This window comes from Malus sylvestris, chromosome 10, assembly GCF_916048215.2.
Source record: "Malus sylvestris chromosome 10, drMalSylv7.2, whole genome shotgun sequence".
NCBI classification, from domain to species: Eukaryota; Viridiplantae; Streptophyta; class Magnoliopsida; order Rosales; family Rosaceae; genus Malus; species Malus sylvestris.
The window spans coordinates 30,922,028-30,942,379 of record NC_062269.1 but is presented as its reverse complement, the minus strand read 5'-3'; the positions used below and the strand labels follow the sequence as shown (position 1 = coordinate 30,942,379).

General features: G+C 39.3%; 1 long non-coding RNA gene and 1 pseudogene across 1 annotated transcript; one reads left to right on the top strand and one right to left on the bottom strand.

Moving 5' to 3' along the window:
• Window positions 1-3,997: 3,997 nt before the first annotated feature.
• On the bottom strand, window positions 3,998-16,824 carry LOC126584621 (F-box/kelch-repeat protein OR23-like; annotated as a pseudogene).
• On the top strand, window positions 10,726-11,449 carry LOC126584632 (uncharacterized). Its single transcript, XR_007610050.1, has 3 exons — window positions 10,726-10,788; window positions 11,187-11,284; window positions 11,354-11,449. It is a non-coding gene; the product is annotated as an uncharacterized LOC126584632 (long non-coding RNA).
• Window positions 16,825-20,352: the final 3,528 nt, after the last annotated feature.

Sequence of the window (20,352 nt, the reverse complement as noted above, 5' to 3'; positions counted from 1 at the left end):
GTGTTGTAGGAGCCTACGAGCGATTGATACTTATATTGACCTTTGGGTTGAGTGTTGTAGGAGCCTACGGACGATTGATACTTATGAAGGAAGTTTCTGAAGGAAGAGTTCTATATGCCTTCGGGTGATACTAACACCACTAGTTAGCACATTATATACGAGTTATGTTTCAGGAAAGATTTTATGGCATGCTAGGGTTTTCGAAAAACCTACAACTTATTATGCTATTAGTTTTCATCAAACTTTAGGGGTTAGTATGTTGATAACTATTTTATTATATATATATATATATATATATCAACTTGGTCCACTCATGTTTGTTTTGCGTCCCCTTAGGACTTAGAATCGAGGTGTATAATCCTAGCGTCAAGGCACTTCTACATCGGCATCTTCGAGTTCTCTCGGTGTAGGACCCACTCCTTTGCTCATTCAATTTTATATTATTTATTTTCTAATGTCTCGAATTAGTTGTATTCTCTAAACACGTTCCTCAATTGCATGTTAATTCATTATATTTAAATTTATAAGTCTTATTTATTTCTTGTTCTCAGCATTTGCATTCAATAAATGGCTTTCGTCACCCTCGGATGTTGACCAGCACGTAACCATCCCGATGGCCGTGGGACATCGGGATCGGGGCGTGTCAAAAACTAGTGCACATATAAAGTTGAGAAATTGCTTTCAAACTTGCCTATGATTTAAAGTCAACCATCCATATATTCCAAATTTTTTTATATCAATCTGGAATAAAGATAATTCTTTATGTGTCTCAATTGGCTTAATAAAGGCTCACATAATGCAGACAATCTTGTAATTAAATAGAAGACATAAACAATACCTTGATTGTGATCCAAGGCCGGCAAGGCGATGCTCGACATTGTTCAGAAAGAATTTCATATTGATGGGGGAAAGAACCTTGCATAGGCTAATAAGATGTTGAAGTACTTCTCATATTGCCAATTGGTTTTATGGTGGAACCCCAACTTTCTTTATGATATAAGAGCAGGTTGTCTCACATGTGAAGTCTAACGGCCATACATGCTCCACATAACCCCGTTTGTGGTGTCCACATGATTGGCTTGAAAGTCGTCACACGTAAGCGGGCATGTTGAGAAAGAATTTCACATTGATGGGATGAGAGATCTTGTATGAACTTATAAGAGGTGGGTTACTCTCTATATTACCAATTGATTTATAGAGGAATCTCAACTTTCTTCAGACATTAAAAAAATGAAGAAAAGAATTTGAAGTCTCTATAGTCGATAAGTTACCTGAAAAAGAAAAAAAAACCAAATTCTTGACTAGCTTTGAGTATCTGCTCATTTATACAGGTATGACCACCGCCTTCGGCTCCACCTAGATCAATCACGGGAATGTTGTTACTGCATTCTATATTTGCACAAACAGTTTCCTTATCACAACAAACTTTTAAATGAGTATTGAGAATCTTTTTATTTGCCTATGGCTGACGCGGGGAGGTTAAATGGTTGTGATGGACTCCATCGGATTTCAATGTGGGATGCAGATGAGAGGTCAGCAAAGCGTTACATGTTTTATGATGCGATGGTTATTTACCGAGGCACACTGCATTAGTGTTCCAAGTCTAACTTGACATTTCTACGATTGATTAGAAGATTTCAATATTAGGATATTAGGAGATATGGTTGTAAACGCCTTTATGTGTGTCTTTTTTTTTTTCTTTTTTTTCTTTTTTTTTTTGTATATTTCTTTGTTTTGCCCTGTGATAGTGTTTGGGCAGCACTTCTTTTGATGACGTTTTTGTTGCTATAATGCTTATGTTTGACTTTCAAATGAAACATTTTAACTTGTTCTTTGTATCATCTTATAGTGCTTGAATAAAACATCTTATTACATTCTATTCGTCTCCAGTCTCATACTGCATAAAGAATAAAATAAGATATTTGTAAGAGAATTCGTCTATTTTCTTATTCAAGTAGAGTGTGCTGCAAGCAATACAAAGACAACTAGGGTTTTTCCCCTCTACTTATTATGCAGAGTAAACACTATATTATATCACATTATATAGGTTTTTTCCCCTTTACTTATTCTGCACAATAAAAATATTATATCACATAATTTGATGTATCTTATTAGGGTATGCATCGTGTGGAGGAGGTGGAGTAGTAGTAGTGTGGCCTGCAAAGTTCCTTTGGTTGATGGTTGTATCGGCAAGATCAGCAGACCTAGGGGTCGTCGGATTAGATCCAGGGGTAGGAGGATCGCCCCTCTGCTTCGAATCCATCAACACGATGTTTTTGTTCACGGTCGTTATCGTCTTCAAGTTTTCTTTCTCATCATGCAACATTCTGCCTGCACTAACCACATGCGGGTCCATACTCATGAGAAATACAACTGTTATAACTGCGAATAAACAATTAAGAAACCTCATGGTGATCTATTAATCTTGTACTTATAGATATTAAACAAAGGTAGCTAGCTTAATTATGAAGGATGTGTTATGTGGAGGTTAGATACGTGTGTATTTATATGCACCAATCTGCATGACTTTCAACCTTTTTCTTTTGTGGAAAACATTAAAAATTGAATGGTCAGAACAGAAGAAACGAGTTTGTTCGTCTATGATAGTAGAATTCAAAGTAAAACTTTCAAATTTCTTAAGTTGGCATCTCTTCTTACACGTATTAGCACGAGTCTTGCAAAGAAAGATCTCTATTTAATTGGCATGCATTTTGGGTCACAAAGAAATCAAAACCAAACCCACAACATATGTTTCTTTGCACTTACTATGGACTTCGCAATACCTTCACTTCGAGACCTACAACCCAGTTAGTGTCGCAAAAATATATATCTTCTTATGTTTACAAGTTACATGATGAGTGTTGTAGATACAGAGATATTTATCTCCGATGACAAAGCAGATTCCTTCATTTTCTGCTCGAACGTTTGACCAAAATGTTAATGAAAACTTTTGGGTTGACTTGCTGATTGTATATTAGGACTTGAATTTCGTATATCTCAAGTTTGAACTCATGGATGTATAAAAGCGAAACTTGCAATACATTTTGCGGTTTAACGCCGCAATACCCCATTCTTCATAGCCAGCCAATTTCTACTTTAGGAACTAGATCCTCTCCTGAGCTCAGGATGGGGATCCTCCTGAGCAGCCCATCTGTACCGTTAAAATTTGATCAAACGGCTCTAAATTGGAGACCCCTCTAAAAGTTATAATAATTACAGCCGTTGGATCAAGTTTAAATAGCCCGGATGGGCTGCTCATGAGGATCCCCCTCTTGAGCTCAGGGGAGGATCCAGTTCCTATACTTTAGCCGCACTAATTGCTTCGTCATGTATAGAAAATGTTGGAAATCACCAAACCAGGTGGAAAACTGAATCTTTACTTGGGAATGTCTACATTTTGGTCTAAATTTTTGCCCGTGCTACAAATTTACACTACATTCTTTTCGTTGGTTGGAAATTCTGAAAAGACTTCACTTGTTGGGATAACGACTCGTGTTTCTAACACGAGCCGTTTTATTGTTCTCAACACGGCACGGGAAGGGAGCAAAGGAGAGAGTCCAACTCTAGCCTTAGATGTAATTAAAGTATCATTATCATACGTATGGAGGAGTAAATACTCGGTGACACTACAAACCCGGGAACCGGACTTGAAAATCATACTAAACAAATCAACTTAAAACGTAAAATGACACGGGTAAAGATTGATTAGTGCACAAGCAACAAAGCTATATAACACATCTTTACTTATATATATGTGTATATAATACATACCTATGCCTGTTCTCTGGAAAAATAAATGATACAAATATATGTAACTCATGAATTCAACCTTAACTACTTACCACTTTACTCACTGGTAAGGTATTTATTTTGGTCTGCTGTACATTCGGACTAGACAAATATGCTAGCAGCAATGACCCCGAAGAACCAATATAGACAGCGCTGGACATCAATCGGTACAATTATCAACACAAGTACAAGCAATAAGAATCGAGATTCACAAGCAAATGGTGCTCATAACTGCAGTATTGAAATCCAAGCTGTAATAGAAAGGTGACTTTGTTATGATAGATATCCATGTCTTCTTCTTAGGATGGTATATTTGGACGTAAAGTGTGCCAGCTCTCGTATGCAATCGCGACCTGCGGATTTCTGCTGGCTCGACTGCCTTCAAAAGGGTTATTACATGCAACTCTCCATCCAATACAACGAATCTAAAAGCTGAGTTGCATGGGGCCTGTCTTGGTATACGTGACTCCTTACACCAACGGTTTGAAGCCATGTCATATCTGCAGTACATATCATGTGGAAGCAACATAAGCAAAAACTTCCATAAAATTATCACTCAAAGATCAAATTAATAACGACGAGGAAGAAATTCAAAGGACATAAATTAAGGGCAGATGCATATGACCAAAGAGACATCAATAAGAATACACAAAAGTGAACTTATAAGTATGTGATCCCATATAATAGTTTTACTTGTACTAAACTACTGATAATCCCATAAAACCATGCATCTCTCAACATTTTTTATTTTTCATAAGAATGATAAACAAGAATTTCCCTTGTGTAAATCGTAATAAATCTAATAGAAAAGTAATCTAAAACATCGAAGCGTTATGTGTCGGTAGAACTTGTGTCATTTACGTCATAAATTTATATTAGTATAACCATCCAAATTAAGTCATCGCATATCCCTCAAATGATGAAACTTTGGAACTTTTCTGTAAACTGAATAATAAGTTTTTTTTAGGGTTGTTTATCTGTAATTGGAATGAAAAGAAAGGGAATGGGTTCCCTTCAGGACTTCCTCGTGTCTACTTGCATGTAATCAGTAATGGATTATCTAAAATACGTAATGGAACAACCCAATTTCAGCAATTTGAGTGTTAATCCAATTCCCTTTCCTTACTTTTTCGCATTTCGTAGTTAACTGATTTCTTATTTTCTCATTATTGATAAGTAAACAAGCCCTTAATTAAATATACATGAACACAGGAAGATTTCAAGCTCAACCTTCTGCATTCTCCTTATGGTGCAAGGTATAAGTACTAACAAAATCATGCCAAATCAGAGTAAGTTCAAGACCTTCCCCTCTCCTAGTTGTTTCATTCCGAAAAAATCCAAGCACAAAACTAAAATGAAGTCATATATCATATACGACCAAACCCACCTAACAACTTCCACCAATCCAAAAGCTCGGATATTCTCACAAAAATCATCAAGAGCTACTATTAGCACATTAGGATTCATAATCAAAGCGAATTTGGATACTTTCAGCCAGATCACTATCTCTCACACTCGCGCGCACACACTTACAACACATGTTTAGCCCATGGTGCAAGGAAACAATGGCCAACTCAATCCAATTTCTTATACCTTAATTATTGTGTGGAAGGCCACAATAGTGGGTTGCCAATGGACAGGTCGCCAACAGGTACCACGCACAAAAGTCGGTATTGCCGATACTCCCCTCACTTTAGCCACCCCGAAGCAACAAGCATGAGATTTTACCAAAAGGCCTCAACAATATGTGTGTGTGGTACCATTATCTATTCCAAAATTGAGGAATGAATTGACTGTAGCTTAGCTACAATCAATTGGTTGCCACTCGATTTTACGCTATTTACAATAATACCAGCCAAATGGCACTGGTTGGGAGGGTAATTATCAAAAGTTGGGAGGGTAATTTTGACTCTAAACAGATTTTGATATATTTACGATTTTGCAAATCTATTTTAAAATGGGCTCTCGATTTTGCATTATTTACATTTCTACCATTGTGTGTGTGCTTCAGACAGAACTCACGGATTTGTGGAGGGATTTCAGGGAGAGAAGCGTGGGATGGCAGGGAGGGGAAGGGAGAGAAAGGAGTGAGGCTGCCAAAAAGTGGGGTTAGGGTTGATTTTTTCTCCTCAAATCAAAGGTCGGTGTCGCTGATTGAGAGATTGAGAGGGATGGGGGAGAGAGACAGAAACACACCCATTTGGCCTTCATTTTCCCCTTTCTCAAACCCTAGCAGCCAGAACCCCAAAACTGAGCCCACTTATACAATAGCATCGGCTATTGCTTCCCAAAACCACACAAACCTTCCCTTCATTTCTGTAACAGATCGCTGAAAGATAATCTTGGGGACGGAGAAGACGATGGTGGCACGGCGGTTGAGTCGTTTGTGCAGGTCATTGTTTTGGAGATTTACCATGAAGAGATGATAGGATCTAACATCGTAAGAGGGAAAATGCGAGAAAGTAAATGCAGGAAATGGAAAGGGAAATCAAAGGAAATTCATATATTCATTCATAGTCTCTTTACATCATAAAAGAGGTTTAAATATACCCAAGGATAGCTAGAGTTTGAGGTATGGATGGACCTAATAGTATTACTAAGTAATGGGCTTAATTGATAGTAATGACAATAGGTGGTCTAATTAGTCATAATCGAAGCCCAATAGCTTAGAGTCGCATCAATCCCACCCCCTTAAGATGAGGCTTGTCCTCAAGCCTCTCAAGCTGAGAAAGATGCATGCAGCAGTCAGGAAAGAGGCCAGCCAATTGGTCCAATGGTGTACTATACTCATGCAGTATTAGCTTTTGTATAGTCTTTAAATCACGAACCATGTCCTTCCAAAACTTCTTTAGTGCGTTCACCCAAAAAACAAAGATCATTAACTCATATCCTGCCAAAATGAAATCATGCAGATTTGCCAAATACTTTGAGATGGAATAAAAGAGTTGGAGCACACTAATCTTGACAACATTGAGAAAGAGAACAATTAGCTTTGTTGCATAACCGACCACCAACTCCTGTGGTAGATAGATTGCATTAAAGATGACCAATACCCCATTGTAAGTGAATGAATTGCAGTCTAGTACCCAAAAAGAATGACAATCGATGTCCAAATGGTTTTTTACATTTTGTGCAGCTGGTACCCAAGTCTCAGTAATTGTGGTCAAAAGTAGACAACTTTGAATATTGGCATTCAGATTTTTAGGCTCAGTAACTCCCATTAGGTGGTCAATCCAACTTGTAGCACTACGGACAATGAGATCATTGTTGGTGCTCATAAACAAATGCGCCCATAAATTGCAGACCCAAAGCTTAGTGAATAAGAATACCCCAAGCTTAGTGAGTGAAGGCAATTGTTGTTCCGCAATACACCAAAAAATGTTGAAGAGATCTCGCACCAGTTAAGAGATTCCATGGATGATTGAATGCCTTGATAGTCCCGGAAGTAGAGCAGCGAATCGGCACCAAGCATCCTATAAGTTGCCATCTTATGCTGTAAAAAGAGTGCTAAATCAGCATTCCAATAATCAAAACATTTTGGCACACCATCCAAGGGGTTTGTCATCTGGTCTAATACAGAGCAAACATGTTTGATCCAAGCTGCAGATGAACTATCACTTGTGAGGAAACATATTACACAATACTCATTACTTTGGACTGTATAGGTGAATAAGTGAATCAGATAAATATTTCTCTTCCACTCTGTCTTGTTTGACCCCTGTCCACCTCGTGAAAGTAATGTTTGTATTCTTTCCCCCATAAAGAATATGGATCATGTATGCCTGAACTAGAGTGGGCAAATGATTCCAACCGATAATAGTAAAACCCTTGTACACTAGAGAAAACCAAATTGCAGAATCTAGTGTTGCTCTCATATTTTCCCAGGCAACTATCACTTTGTCGTGATGAAGAAAAAGATCAGTTGGAACAAAATTTCTGCTAACACTTCACTCCATGTGAACAATGATATGAAAACTATAGGTTTCGAAGCATGCCTTCGAATTTGTAATGCCCAATCATGGAGAATTCTATGCACTGGAAGCTGAACATCCACACTAGCCATTGAATGAATGAGATCAGAGAAAGACCTTAAAGAAAAATCTAGATTGAGTTTGAGAAAAGCAGTAATCCCATTGTCATGAAAATTGAAGTAATCAATGCCTAAACTAGCCTTTCTTGCACCAAATTGCTCCAGGAGAATGTTGTTCTTGCGTTTTTGTGACTGGTCAAGGTCATTGATAACAAATGAATAAACAACTATTCACTCGGCACCCAAGAATTGAGGCAAAGTTAGACAAAATTGTAATATCATAGTTTCCAGTGTAGCATTTCGGATTGCTATGAAAATTTTCAATGCATTATCCATGAGCTTAGGATGCTCAGTCTCATTCGAAGTTTGCAACTTTGGAAGAATGATCATCCAATAGAAGTTCTCAATCTCAACAAGATTAGGAGAAAAAGAAGAGCAATCAATCTGCTCAGTACCCACTGCTAGAGAAAGAACCATAGAAATCAACATTTGAAAATTAAGAGAAAGTGACTCTACCATGTTTTTGAGAGTATCAGTTATGTATCCACGGATAAGAACTGCAAACGCTTCCTCTTCTTGTCTAAAATTCCCATTAGTATACCATTTCAAGTTGGCATATTTTTCCAAAAGCCTGATAATGGTTCTAGTAATACCTGTGGCAAGTATCACTTTTGGTAGACAAGTAGAATGCACTGCAGGATTGATGGGGTGCAGCTGTGGGATTAAGAATTGAGGGCGGTCGTCAAAATGGTTCTCCTGGGACCGGAAACAGAGCTTCACCATTCGTGTTTTAGCTAACCAATCTCCCAGATCCCATCCCGGCCGAAATTCACGCATAGTAGTGCATAGGGGAATGAATGAAGCATGTAGATCAACATCTAAGGCACCAAAATTGCATTCCAAGTGATTATTGAGAGAACGTAAGAAATCCAAATGGGTGTCCAGATTGCCCTCACCACAGCTCTTCAACAATTTATCACACAGGTGAGCTGCACTGAAAATACATTTAAGTAATTTTCCCACAAGATACTTACGAAACCACCTACGGAAATCAAAAAAAAAAAAACAGCACGTAGGAGCCAACAAAGGAAAACCTTCCAAGATGCAAAACAATCAGTCAAGGGATTAAACACCGTAGGTCCAGTTTTCAGAGTATCAAGCAAGGACAGTTGACGAAGGCCTATAAGCTGCAAGATGTCGTCTGAGTGTGTGAGCCAAAAATCCATACCCGGTACATCAATGTCGAACCCAATGGGAGAAATATCATGCTTCAGAGACTTACTTAACAAGGAATCGCTTGCAATTAAATCGTGAGGACTGTGAACCGGACTAGTGAATACCTTAGAGAGCTTTGTAGGCGGGACCTCCATTATAATGGACACCGAATAACCTTCAAAAAACTGAATCATAAGTTCTCCTTTTGTCATTTCATCAAACATCTGGACTGCATTCCTTTGTGAATAGCAAAGAGGAACCCAAGGTTAATCTCCAATAAGAGTGAGAACATCAAATATGAAACTGATGATACCCTTGCTCTGTTATAACATTAGAATATCGACTATCCTTGGTGCTTGGTCCGAATGAACGACCCTTATCGAAGAGTTTCCACTTCACACGATGTTGTCGAACTCAAAAGATTGGCGTAGGACCTTGAACTCGTTGGCCCCACTTATGACCTGACACTGTCTTCGTCTTCCTCTTGTGCAATAAGACCTGATATGATGGTGTAGGATCTCCCATGGCCATTGTTTTGGCGTCCAGTTGGCGTCCAGTCGGCGTCGAAGTACAACGTGCATGTGTTTGCCTGTTCCCTTTCGGATTGCGATGGGTGTGCGTCTGCTCCTATTCGTTGGAGAAGTTTGTTCCTGTGCTTGTAGTAAAGGTACCAACGACAATGATGGAGTAGCAGAGAACGACGAAAACACAAGATTCCGTTGTCGTCTTTGGCAAAAACTCATGGATGAAGCCTTCTTTTTCATCCTCACATGAGAACCCACTGCAAGTTTATGCTTTGCTCGAACCAATTTAAGCGGTGTTTTTGGAGATGTGTGGCGCACACCTCTGACCATGCTGAAGACATTTCCTGTTGTAGGAGTTGTATGCATTTTTTAATCGGGACCCAAGTCAAGTTCGTAAGGAGATATCTGATGGGGGTCATTAAATCGTAGACGTTTCTCAGAATAAAAAACCCACGAATTTTGTTCGTATGACGATGAAGGGTAAATTTGGGGATCGTGAAAATTAGGGTTTGTGGCATAGGAATGAGGAAATTGAGAGATGTCTATGGAGTCCGAATATGTAACGAAAGGTGGTGCGGGGTGTGGGAGGAAAATGGGACTAGTATATGAAGAAGCTATGGGAAGCTCAGGCATATACGAGGCTGGGTAATCTGGGGGTCGATAGGTACAATCGGCGGCGTATACCATGGAAACTGGTAGTGATCAGGAGGAAAAAGTGGTGGAGGCGGAGCCGGATTTGGATGTTCATACTGAGAAACATTGGTTTCTGGATTCCAATAGAACACCAGACCACTGGACTCATCCATCACACTCCTCCATGGTGCTGGAAGTGTGGGATCGATGGAGGCAAACCACAGATCCACAGTGGATCTCTGGCTCTGGTACCAATTGATAGAATCTGATATCGTAATAGGGAAAATGCGAGAAAGTAAATGCAAGAAATGTAAAAAGGATATCAAAGAAAATTCATATCTTCATTCATAGTCTATTTACATCATAAAAGAGGTTTAAATATACTAAAAAAAAGCTAGGGTTTGAGGTATGGATGAGCCTAATAGTATTACCTAAGTAATGGGCCTAATTGATAGTAATAACAATAGGTGGTCTAATTAGTCATAACCGAAGTCTAATAGCTTAGAGTCGCATCAAGAGATTTATGATTTGTTGTCGTACAATGGCAGCGGAGGATTCGGGTTTGGAAGGCCCAAGAGCAATGGCTCCAATTCTAAGGTGATAATATTAACTAGGTCTCTCTTTTCTTTGTTGAATTCTTGTCAATCTATGGTTTTTCCGTAAAAAAAATTATGTGTTTAGAACTGTAAATTCGAATTTGGAAAATGGGGTTTCTGTGCAAATTTCGATATTTGGATTTGGTTGGTTGTTGGTTAAACTTAGGGGGAATACCTTCAATTCTAAGGTGATTAGACTAATTGGGTCTCTCTTTTCTTATTGAGTTCTTGATGATTTATGAGTTTTCTGTCAAATTTAATTTTTGTTTAGAACTGTAAGTTTGGATTTGGAAATGGGTTTTATGCAAGTTTCAATTTTTAGTTTTGGTTGTGTTTGCTCACTGTAAGTTGGTTGTGTTCGCTTAAATTCAAGAAATCTAATTATAACACACTCTGAAGACTGTCAATTTATAAGGATAAATTATTGTGAGCTCAGTGTAGATTTGGTTAAGCGGCATGTGTTGGCTAAAATCGGAGGAAATTGCTCCAGTTCTAAGGTGATTGTACATTAATGGGTTCTCTCTTTATTAATTCTTGATAATTTATGAGTTTTCTGTCTATTGCAGAGAGAGATGGGGGAGAGCATGGGGTAGGGGAGAGGATTCTCCAGGAGGGAGGTATGGATTTAGGGAGAAAAGGTAAGGGAGGAGTATAGAGGTAGGTTTAAGGGGAACGCGTTTGCCATTTTTAATCGAGGTCATGAATTAACAGTAAAATCGATTGGTTCGTGTTATGAATTAACAATCTTACTATACTATGTTCATCCTCGAATTTACGACTAACAGGTTGCTGAGAAGAACAAAGATGTGCAGTTAACAGATTTTCCTTTATTTTTCCTCAGTTGGAAAGGTTCTACAGGGACACTTGCGGTATGATTTTTGATGTTTTGCTTTTACCTTTGTAAGTGGAAGCCATCAAGAAAATATCTAAATATGTTGCTCAACTTAGGACAGCTCGCAAAGGCAAGGTAGAGACCCATAATCCAAGTTCGTTGTCATTACTTTATCCGATTCCGTTTTCCATTTCTTAAAACCCAGGCGCTGCTCAATAGAATGTTGTTGCTACGTGATGATGTTTAAGCACCTTTTAAGTTATATTATGTTTTCTATTTAAAAAAAAAGAAGGTTATCTTCTGTCTTTTAGTATCAAAACCATCTATCTGTACATAATCGTTTCTTCATTGCTTCATTGTAGGTGAGAATATTATGCGAGAAAGCAAAGGAAATTCCAATGGGAGAAAGCAATGTTCAAGTGGAAATTTTGGTTTCTTTAGTCTCTTATTATATTTGTATTACATTATATATTTCATTGTTATTGCATTTTGTATGGGAAAAAAGCATTATTATTGTCCTTCATTTTGAACTGGTAACACTGGTGTAGATCTTTCAAATTATATGGGTAGACACTTATTATTATTTATTTGCATGCCTGAAAAAGGTCAGTGACAATTTGTGGCGATATTCATGGGCAATTTCATGACCTTGCAGAGCTTTTTTGAATTGGAGCGTTTTCTTGCTTGCAATTTTGAATTATTTCAAATTATGAATGTCTAAGTTTTTTATTTACATTGTTGTTGAGAGTGGGTTTTGCTTAAGCTTTCGAGTTCTTAGTTTATATCAAGACGTTTGTGAAATTAGATACTTTTATATTTAGATTTCCCTTTGGAGTTCAGTAAATCGATTGCTTCTTTGGCTGTAAATTTGACATTAGTAAATTCTGGACTTTAATTTCAATTATTACCTAGTATTAATTGGCTATTGATTAGCATTTGTTTTCTGGAATTTGGACTCTGAACAGTTGAAAGGTTTTGGGAAAGAAGCGCTTTTTAATCAGGCCAATTGGGTCCTCCTGGCAATACAATGTCGAAAGTTTTAAGTACGAGTCTGATAGTTTTGGCAAGATGCAAATGGTATGTGATTGGGAAGGTAACATCATCCTAATATATTTTTTGAAGCAATTTACTTATTTGAACTTTTCAGTTTTACGTGTCAAAGAGTTTTCAAGTGTTAATGAGGACCTTGAAAAGGTTAATTAGTAGTGCTTTAGTGGTACAAAATGTAAACATCACTTTGAGTGATTAATACAAACTTTGTACGTTTTCGTTTTGAATGTTGAAGTTGAAAATTGCTTTGGTTAGGATACTAAATTACTAATGATCAAAAAATAACTTTGACTAAAATTCTTTTTTGTTGTTTTCATATGCTGCTTCTGTGGTGGGTTTTGAAATTTCAATTGTGGTTGTGAAATTCACTTCTCAAGATAGTTGCGATAATGCCTATTTTTTCTCTCAAAGCTCTTTCAACCGAGTTGCCAGAATCAATGATTGAAGCTCTCCATGACGAGTCAGACATCGACCTGGTACACACAACTCTCACTCTTTCCTGCTTTTAATTTTGACTGTTTATGAACTGTGCTTTTTATTTGCAATTTGTTGCTGAATTTTATTTTGATAATTTGTGAATTTTGTTTTATTTTTTGTTTAGGGTTATTGCCCACAAATTCTCTTTAGGCCAAACAATAAAGTTAGCAGAGCTACGGATTTCCTTTCGACTGGTTCCCCTCTGTTGAGTGCAAACGTGCTCCTAACATTCTTGAATTGATTCTATGTTAGTTTCTTTTCTGGAATTGTTTGTGCTCACATTTAAGAATGCGCTTGTATTGCTACAGCAATTTCAATTAATTTTTTATGTGGATATTATTCATGTAGGTTGTCGATTATGGTTTGACAACCCGTAGCAAAGTGCGGGCATTCCTGCTAGTTACTTATAAAGCACTACACGACTCTTCCTCTAGCCAATGTGGGACTCAAATGTGACTCTAATCTAAGCCACCAAACTCCAACAATCTCCACCTTCGTGTGATTCGAGCCATCTCCAAATTGATATCTCACGATCCAAATGCAAAGAGAGCTCCACCTTAACCACATGCACCAAATTCCAAATGAGCTCTTCAACTTCAAATATTGTGAATGCCACCAATCCCAAACGTTGTCTGGGCTCTGATACCAATTGTTGTGCAGAAGCCCACATCAACGGGTTGCCAACGGACCGGTCACCAATGGGTCTCACACACACAAGTCAGTATTGTTGATATTCCCCCCACTTTAGCCACCACGAAGCAACATGTATGAGTTTTACCAAAAGGCCTCGACAATATGTGTGTGGTGGCATTGCTTACAAAGCACTACATGACTCTTCCTCTAGCCAATGTGGGACTCAAATGTGGCTCTAATCTAAGCCACCAAACTCCAACACTAATCTCATCACTCCATTCACAACAAACTTCTTCAGGAATGTCCCTGAGTGGGTACTTGCTTTGGTCTAGACCATCTTAGCAACTTTGCATGTTGATTTCTCTCCTTCCCCAAGTTACAAAAAAGTGTACAGTCCTCGCATGATCTAGTCACACTAGCATTTCGAACCCTATATCCCAAATTACAGAAAAGACAAGTTTTTGGAAAACCTCTCAGTCAAACTTCCGTTAATCATAAAGATAAATTCCATACGTGGTGAGGTATAAGAAAATGTAATATGCATCTATACACTAGAACATGAGGCAGCACCAAGTATCCCCATCTCGATCACACTTTTAGTTCATTTGAAAACAATTGTTAGCCACTAAACTGAACTCAATTAACATCCAATTCAAGCAAATCCAATAATGATGCTCACAATGCAAGACAAAAAAACTTCAACTTAGAGCATCGTACAGGTATTTAATGCTGACACTAACCTTAGATTAGCATGAATAATCTAAATCTAATTGGAACCAATTGTCACTAGCTGAACATAACAAACAATGTTACTTCAAGCCCAAGCTCAAACACAAAAACTAAAGAAAATGGAAAAACTACATGAATATAAAATTCCCATCAAGCATGAAAACAACAGGCCCACCGTAATCATCGCCATCTTCGACGATAACAATTTTGCCAATCTCATCCTCTCCCCTGCTTCCCAATTATCCCCAACCTCTCTCCAACTACAACCACCATTCCCATTCTTCAATTCCATCACCATAGGGTCTCTGTAATGCTCATCCACAGGAAAAACCCTTGATATTGTTCTAGACTCGCTGTACCCATCCATAACCCAAAACTCCTTATTCTCATCGTCACCAACAAAGAACTATGCGCATCGGCCCGAGAAACTGGCAACCCATCCATTGCAACCCATTCATTTCTCCCAATATCATACCGCTCAAGCGAGCTCATTCGGCTTCCAGCCGCGCTGAAAAGAGTGTGACAGGATCCGCCGCCAGTGATGAGAATCACTCTCGATTTTGGAACCACAGCACATGCGAAACTTCCGCACGGTATTGCCGATACTCCCCACACTTTAGCCACCCGGAAGCAATGGGTATGGGATTTTACCAAAAGGCCTTGACAATATGTGTGTGTGGTGGCATTGCTTATAAAGCACTACACGACTCTTCCCTTAGCCAATGTGGGACTCAAATGTGGCTCTAATCTAAACTTCAACACTAATTTCATCACTCCATTCACAACAAACTTCAACACTAATTTCATCACTCCATTCATAACAAACTTCTTTAAGAATGTCCCTGAGTGGGTACTTGCTCTGGTCTAGACCATCTTAGCAACTCTGCATGCTGATTTCTCTCCCTCCCTAAGTTACAGAAAAGTGTACAGTCCCCGCATGATCTAGTCACACTAGCATTTCGAACCCTATATCCTAAATTACGGAAAAGAAAAGTTTTTGGCACACCTTTCAGTCAAAATTCCGTTAATCAATAAAGATAAATTCCACACTTGGTGAGGTCTAAGAAAATGTAATATGCATCTATACGCCAGAACATGAGGCAACACCAAGTATCCCTATCTCAGTCACACTTTTAGTTCATTAAAAAATGATGCTCACAATGCAGAACAAAAAAACTTCAACTTGGAGCGTCATAGAGATATTTAATGTTGACACTCACCTTAGATTAGCATGAATAATCTCAATCTAATTGAAACCAACTGTCACTAGCTGAACATACAAACAATGTTACTTCAAGCCCAAGCTTGAACACAAAAACTAAAGAAAATGGAAAAACTACCTGAATATAACATTCCCATCAAGCATGAAGACAACAGGTCCACCGCAATCATCGCCATCTTCGACGACAACAATTTTGCCCAGTCTCATCCTCTTCCTTGCTTCCCACATATCCCCAATCTCTCTCCACCTACAACCACCATTCCCATTCTTCAATGCCATCACGACAACGTCTCTGTAATGCTCATCCACAGGAAAAACCCTTGATATTGTTCTAGACTTGCTGTACCCATCCATAACCCAGAACTCATTCTCACCGTCGCCAACAAAGAACTCTGCGCATCGGCCCGATAAACTAGCAACCCATCCATTGCAACCCATTCATTTCGCCCAATATCCGCTCCAGCTCATTCGGCTTCCAGCCACGCTTAAAAAAAGTGTGATGGGATCCGCCGCCAGTGACGAGAATCACTTTCAATTTTGGAACCGCAACACATGCGAAACTTCCACGCGGTGTGAGCATCGGGGCGAGGAAGTCCCACGAAGAAGTGCTGAAGTCGAACAGGAAGACGACGGAGGACAGGGAGGGACGATCAATCGAAAACAAACGAGTGTCGAAGAGAGGGCCGCCGATGACGTAGATGTGGGGCCTAATGGAGAAGGAGGTGAAATTGCAAAGGCCGTAGACATGGGGGTTGCTGGGCATTGGCTGAAGGGGGCACCAGGCTAGGGTTCAAGGGTCGAAAAGGTTAGGGGCGACGATGGAGGGGTCTTAGGGGAAGACGAGGTGGGAGAGGTTGGTGCGGTGGTGGGTCTGGCGGATGGCGATTAGGGTTTTGGAGAGGAGGAAGAGCATCCATGATTTGAAGGTGGGTCGGAAGCGGGCTTGATGCGAGAAGGGGACGAACTACGAAGGAGATGATCAGTGCTGCGATGTTGTTTGAGAGGCCGGGAATTAGGGTTGGGGATTCGTCGATCGGAATCAATGGCGTAGAGGAAGGATAAGACTGAGGAGATAGAGGTCGAAATCGGGTCATTTCTTCCGCTTTGGATTCCGAGTGGGCGTTGAGTTAATGGTTTTTTTTGGACATGCATTTTTTATAGAATGTCTGAAAGGCTACTGTTTAGTAACACATGGATTTGCGGTTGATCATTACTTAGCATTGAGTTATTTTTTTGGATAATAATTTTTTTTATGTGTGATTATGTTTAGCATGCAATATTTTCTTATTTGTAAAATCTCAACGGTACAAAGAATGTGTAAGTTTATTTACTCTTGTGCCATTATTCCATTCATCTTGGCAGGTTTTAAAATGATGTTTATATTTTTGTTTGATGCTTGAATTATTGTACGTGACTTTACGTGATGATATTGTGAAATATTCTCCACTTGTTGCATTATTGTGCTGCTAGCTAAAATGGTCCCTGAGATTTGCATAACTCATCACTTTGGTCCATAACATTTCAAATCAATAAAAGTAGTCCCTAAGATTGTCCACCATCCATCATTTTGGTCATTCCGTTAAAAACTCCGTTAAGTGTTACAAAGCTCTTGGCGCCGGATGGTTCCAGAGATGGCCGGAAAATAGCCTCAAAGTTGACTGGTCTGAGGGAAAACTGGAAAACTCGTCAGAAACTGAGTAAACTTTAAACATTCATAACTTCTTTAATACTCAACGAAATCAAGTGATTCAAAAATGAAAATCATACTTCTCGACGAGATGAAGAGAACAGTACATTTTTAAATGGTTAAATAGCAGTGGTTTTGCTGGAAAACCACTCGAAATTGGCCATAGATAGCCACTTTCGAGCCATTTTCAGGCCAAACCATGGCAATTTAGCCATCAAAAAGGTACTATTCTCTTCATCTCATCGAGAAGTATGATGTTTGTTTTTGAATCACTTGATTTCGTTGGGTATTGAAGAAGTTATGAACGTTTAAAGTTTACCCAATTTCTGGCGAGTTTTCCAGTTTTCCCTCGGACCAGTCAACTTTGAGGCTATTTTCCGGCCATATCTTGCAACCATTGGGCTTCCTAATAGGTATAATCTTATTGTACAGTTTCCTATCTTCATTTTGATATATTATGAGTCGAATTTGGTTAAGAAACTATTGAGTTACAAAGCTTTGAAAATTGCCCAAACTTCCGACCAAGAGCTCCGGGACACTTAACAGAGTTTTTAACGGAGTGACCAAAATGATGGATGGTGGACAATCTCAGGGACTACTTTTATTGATTTGAAATGTTTGGGACCAAAGTGATGAGTTATGCAAATCTCAGAGACCATTTTGGCTATTTAGCCTTATATGCTGCGAAACTCCGCCGTGTAAGTTTATCTTACATTGCCGGTCCCAAGCCTGGATAAAGGAGGAGGGGGAGGGCGTCAGGTAGTCGACAGCCGGCACTCCATGATTACGTCGAATCCTTATGAAAATGAATCCAGAACGAAATCGCGCTAAAGCTAGGGCGTCACCCGTAAGTGGCGCGCTGTGTGGCCCGAGCACAGTGATAAGTGAGCAAGGGTCGCTGTATCTCCATCGGCACCCGGATGCAGTGTTAAATGAGCAAGGGGGCTATAGAAACTTCTTTTCGAACGACTCCACTCAAAGTTGTTTGGGAGCATATGCTCCTATCAACTTTACACGGGACACACAAAAGAAGTACTTTGATCCTATTAGACTGGGAAGGGTGAAGAAGCTAGGACAGAAGGGTAGAGTTCAAGAGAGCAAAATGCGTTTAGGAACGTGGAATATAGGAACCTTGACGGGAAAATCTATGGAAGTAGTAGAAGTTATGGTGAGGAGAAGGATAAATATTATGTGCCTACAAGAAACTAAGTGGGTTGGTCGTAAGGCAAAGGATCTAGAAAACTCAGGGTTTAAACTATGGTATTCGGGCACAAATAGAACGAGAAACAGTGTTGGCATAATCGTGGACAAGACCTTGACACAAGATGTTGTAGATGTCAAGAGGGTAGGAGATAGAATCATGGCAATCAAGATTGTAATAGGACAAGAACTTATCAATGTGATTAGTGCGTACGCACCTCAAGTAGGGTTGGATACGAGTTCGAAGGAGAAATTTTGGGAAGACCTTGGAGACTTGGTGCAAGGAATTGCTCAGACGGAGAAGTTATTTATAGGAGGAGATTTAAATGGACACGTGGGCAGGGAGACAGGCAACTATGGAGGTTTTCATGGTGGCCATGGTTTTGGGGAGAGAAACGAGGATGGGGAAGCTATCTTGGATTTTGCAATGGCATATGATCTTTTCTTAGCCAACACCTTCTTTAAGAAGAGAGAAGAACATGTGATCACCTACAAGAGTGGGTCGTCAAAAACACAAATAGATTTTCTTCTAATGAGGAAAGGGGATCGTATAACTTGTAAGGATTGCAAAGTTATACCAGGAGAGAGCGTGGCCAATCAACATCGCTTGTTGGTGATGGATGTACATATCAAAATAGTGAGAAAAAAGAACAAGACTTGGAAGTGCCCAAGGACTAGATGGTGGAATCTAAAAGAAGAAAAACAAGCCATTTTCAAAGAGAAAGTAATCACCCAGTGTGTGTGGGATAGAGAGGGGGAAGCTAACCAAATGTGGGATTCCATGGCTAGTTGTATCCGAAAAGTAGCAAAAGAGGTATTAGGAGAGTCCAAGGGTTTGCCCCACACCAAAAGGAATCTTGGTGGTGGAATGAGGAGGTACAAACAAAGGTGAAGGCTAAGAAGGAATGTTGTAAAGCCTTATACAAGGATAGGACCGATGAAAATGGTGAAAGGTATAGAAAAGTGAAGCAAGAGGCGAAGAAAGCTGTGAGAGAAGCTAAGTTAGCGGCTTATGACGATATGTATAAGCGACTAGATACCAAAGAAGGAGAGTTGGATATCTATAAACTAGCTAGAGCAAGGGAAAAGAAGACAAGGGACCTAAACCAAGTGAAGTGCATCCAGGATGAGGATGGAAAGGTTCTTGCTACAGAGAACACGGTTAAAGACAGATGGAAAGGTTATTTTCATAATCTTTTCAATGAAGGACATGAAATGAGTGCTTCTTTAGGGGAGTTGAGTAACTCAGAAGAGTGTAGAAACTACTCTTTTTATCGTAGAATCCGGAAGGAAGAAGTGGTTGTAGCTTTGAAGAAGATGAAGCATAGAAAAGCAGTAGGCCCAGACGATATACCAATCGAAGTGTGGAAAGTTTTGGGAGAGACAGGTATAACATGGCTCACTGACATTTTCAATAGGATTTTGAAAACGAAGAAGATGCCAAATGAGTGGCGAACGAGCACTTTGGTGCCTATCTACAAGAATAAGGGGGATGTACAAAATTGCATGAACTATAGGGGTATTAAGCTAATGAGTCATACAATGAAGCTCTAGGAGAGAGTCATTGAGCATAGATTGAGGCAAGAGACACGGGTTTCGGACAACCAATTCGGGTTCATGCCAGGGCGCTCAACCATGGAGGCATTCTATCTCTTACGAAGATTGATGGAAAGATATAGAGATGGGAAAAAGGATTTACACATGGTCTTTATAGATTTGGAAAAAGCGTATGATA